The following is a 4,176-nucleotide window of genomic DNA, read 5'->3' as shown; positions in this document are numbered from 1 at the left end:
TTTTATTAAATTTATCAAGGATTTTCTAAGGACTAGACATTGGGCTAAGTGATTCAAATAACTTTTATAATTAATCTTCTTAATATCCTTATATTGAGAAAACTCAGGAACAAAGATGTTAGGCAATTTGCCATAGTCACATACCTGGAAAAAGGCAGAGCCTATACATAAGCCTATGTTATCTGAATCCAAATTATAACCTTTTAGCCACTAAAATATTTCTTTTTTTTAATATATTTTATTGAGTTTTTACAGAGAGGAAGGGAGAGGGATAGAGAGTTAGAAACATTGATCAGCTGCCTCCTGCACACTCCCTATTGGGGATGTACCCGCAACCAAGGTACATGCCCTTGACTGGAATCGAACCTGGGACCTTTCAGTCTGCAGGCCAACACTCTATCCACTGAGCCAAACCGGTTAGGGCCACTAAAATACTTCTTGAATATATAAGGACATTTCTTGTATATTATCAAACTTGCTATAGATGTAAGGAAAAAATATATACCTAAACTAGTAAGTTTGAAGTTCATTCAGTAATTCCTAGAACTTAGATTCTTATTTTAGTAAATTCTTTCTTTTGAATTTATAGTTCTAAAGAGAGAAAAGTAGATTGAAAAATACTTACAATGTTTCTTTTTCAGAGGACTTACAGAAGAGAGAAAGGCACCCTAAAATTGTTCAAATCAGAGTGACTTAGCACTGTTAACAGAAGAATTCAAAGGCATCAGTTGGTCAGCAGTTCCTAAGGATTCATCATAAAATATTTTAGGATTTTTTTCTGAGCCTCTAAAGAGATGACCAAACAGAAATACCTTCCACATACCAAGATTTAGCAGTATTAGGTTTATCAGGACCAGTGGGAGGTGGTTAGAGAAAAAAAAATAATAATAATTGCTTTCTACATCTTACTCTAAGCCTAATTCAGATCCCTCCTCCAGACCTTTCTATCCTGTTAAGTAAGTTCTCTAGTAAATCATTCTTATCTTCCCAAGCAATGTTGCCTCAACTTCTTTAACACCTTTCGTACCGCATAGAAATCTCTAAGACATACGCCAGGGACCGCACGTTTTTGGGCAAACTGCATGTTATTTAAATCATCATAATGCACTTTAGGTGTCGTTTTTCAATAATTATAACATTTTTATTTAAAACAATTAATTAAACAATTAAAGTTCCTAGTACTTTTTTAACGTATGGTACTGCGTAAAACATTTTCCTCTATGAAGAGGGACCAAACAAAATTTACATAAGTATCTAGATTCGCTCCTTTTTCCATGGGCGTGAAAAACGAGAAAACTCGTGCGCGGTCCTTAACAGATGGCGTGCGAAACACGAGAAAACTCGTGAGCGGTACGAAAGGTGTTAACATCTGCCACTTAAATCTATAACAGCACTTACTCAGGGTATAGAAGTCATTTTCTTACAAGTATCTTCCTTTCCACTGTCCTGGATGTAAAATTAGGCCTCCAATATTGACTTGGATTCCTAGCATTGCAAGATGTATTCAGTGAATATTTGATAGGTGAATATGTTGAACATAAACATATCACATTTAACTTATTATTATCCTATAAATTATAGAGAATAATTTATTCACTTTAATATGAACCTGTAATTTCTATATCCTTACAGAATTCCAAGCCAATTGAACTGAGTTTTTTTCTGAAAATTCCTGAATTATTATGCTTACTGTTTTTTTTTAAAATTAATAGCATAATATATGAAAAGCAGCATTTGTCAAAAAATTTTTTCAATCACTAAAATAATGTTTTTTGTGACCATAGATCTGCCTAATATAGGTTATGAATGTATGTCTAGAAATGTGTGATATGTTTTTCTTAAAGATATCCTATATAATAAAAGGCTAATATGCAAATTGTCCCCTTGACTGGGAGTTCAACTGGGAGTTTGACCAGGGAACAGGGCCGGCCAATGGCTGGTGACCCTTGCCCCCAGCCAGCCCCATTCCTGATCGCCCTCCCCACCCCGATGAGGGGTGGGGCCGGCCCAACCCCACCCATGCACAAATTTGTGCAGTGGGCCTCTAGTGTACTAATATAAGCTAAACAACTTGATAAGCAACGAACACATGGAAAATTAGAGACCAATCATCAAAACCTAAGTAAGTATTTAGTTGACTGAGTAATCTACTTCTCTGTTTCTACTCTTTCAGATAACTAGTCAGTGTTGTTGACTTTGTAGGATGTAGAAAAATTAATGTAGCATGTTTACATCTATAATAATAAAAGAGTAATATGCTAATTAGATCAGACATCCTTCTGGATGACCTTCTGGACAAAGCCAGGACTGCGAGGGAAGCCTGGGTCCCGGCCTGGGTCCCGGGTGCCAGAGGTAAGCTAGTGCCAGTAGCCAGGGGAAAGAAGGCCTACTCTTGCACAAATTTCATGCATCAGGCCTGTAGTTTATAATAAGAAGATAATGAGGAAAAAGGAAAAAAATTAATTCAATTAATATTGATTAAATTAATATAATTAAAAACCATTAAAATCTATATTTTTGGCATATTTTTCACTATGAATGGCCTACCAATTGAGTAAACATTTAGCTGACAAGGAGGGTTTCTCAAAGTTTTTGTGTTGGTTAATGGTTCAAAATGTATATATCTCCTTCTATAGGATAGAAGCAGTTTCATTGAAGTTATTTGAAATAACATCCTGCAGAGGCTGGAGGTAGTACAAACACTCTGATTAAAAAAAAAAAAAAGAAAGAAAGAATGGAAAATTAATATGTAGCACATGTAAATTGGAAAGTAAATTTGCATAAGGACTCCTTTTCAAGTTTTATAATTTACATGATTTATTCTTTTATTTGGTCATTTCCTTACTTGTTTTAACATAAGACAAGTCTGAGTCTGGAAACACTTTAGCTTTCCCTTTACTACATTCTTTGGTATAACCCTGCTAGTTCAATTCAGTAGTCAAGCTTTTAGTCTCCATGGTTACTTTTGCAAATGTAATTTGGTGAGAAGATCAGAGTAAAAATCAATCAGAGCAGTGCTTGGACATGCAATTTAGTTCTTCTCCTTAATGTATACACTTCATTACTTGCTTCCTAGAATCTTTAGAAGTTATATTAGTTTTTAAATTGACTTGAAACTAGTTTTAATATAATTCCTCTTTACAAAGGTATAAAATAAAAAATAAGTTTCCTATAAACTTCTTCCATACCTGTTAATATCTAAATATATCATTTGTACCAGCTAATTATTGCACATCATTTACATCTGATAATAGAAATGAGGTGGGAGGGGGCTTGAAAAAGCATGGGCATTCAACTAAGTATTTTTTTTAACTTAAATTTTTTATTGTTTAAAGTCTTACATAAGTCTCCTTTTTCCCCCCTTGACCTTTCCCCATTCACCCCAACTCTCCAGCACATGCTCTCCCCCTCCCCCCTGTGTCCATTGGTTATGCTCATATGCATGCATACAAAAATAGTACCAGAGTCACAGAAACATTGAAGAGACTGTCCAACCTATGAGGGAAAGTGTGGGGTGAAGGGGTAAGAGATCAATCAAATATGTATTATTTTTAAAAGGACTTCAACATTTTGTTTGTGAGGGAATGAGGAATGGGGGAGAGGGGATGTGACAATTATGAATTTCCAAACAAGTGTATCTCAACTTTTTGACTTACTACTAACCAGAAAAATAGTTATTTAAAAGCATATTCAAATATCTTAACTACCAATGATGATCTGTCCTAAGATGGAAGAAATGTGGTAGAATACAAATACACTTATATTAGATAAAGACATCTACACTAATAAAAGAGAAACATGCAAATTGGTGTCACTCCGCTACCCTTCCCATTGGCTAATCAGGGCGATATGTAAATTAACTGCCAGCCAAGATGGCGGCCGGCAGCCAGGCAGCTTGAAGCAAACATGAGGCTTGCTTGCTTCAGTGACGGAGGACTCCAACGTTCCCCACCTGCTGCTGCCAGCCTCTGAGCTTGCAGTTTGAAACATTGTTACAAATATAGAAGTTAAACAAAACCCCAGAAACCTGCTTTCAGCCAGCCGGGATCTCAGAGCTGGAGTTGAAACAGTGTTTCGATTATAGAACCCAAACAAACCAGATACCTGCTTTCAGCAGCCGAGGCCTCAGAGCTGGAGCCAAGCCTCAGAGCTAAAGCTGGCCCAGAATAAAAAAAA

The sequence above is a fragment of the Myotis brandtii genome, unplaced genomic scaffold, assembly GCF_000412655.1.
Source record: "Myotis brandtii unplaced genomic scaffold, ASM41265v1 scaffold353, whole genome shotgun sequence".
NCBI classification, from domain to species: domain Eukaryota; kingdom Metazoa; phylum Chordata; class Mammalia; order Chiroptera; family Vespertilionidae; genus Myotis; species Myotis brandtii.
The sequence above is the reverse complement of the archived record's forward strand: the minus strand, read 5'-3'. Positions refer to the sequence as shown.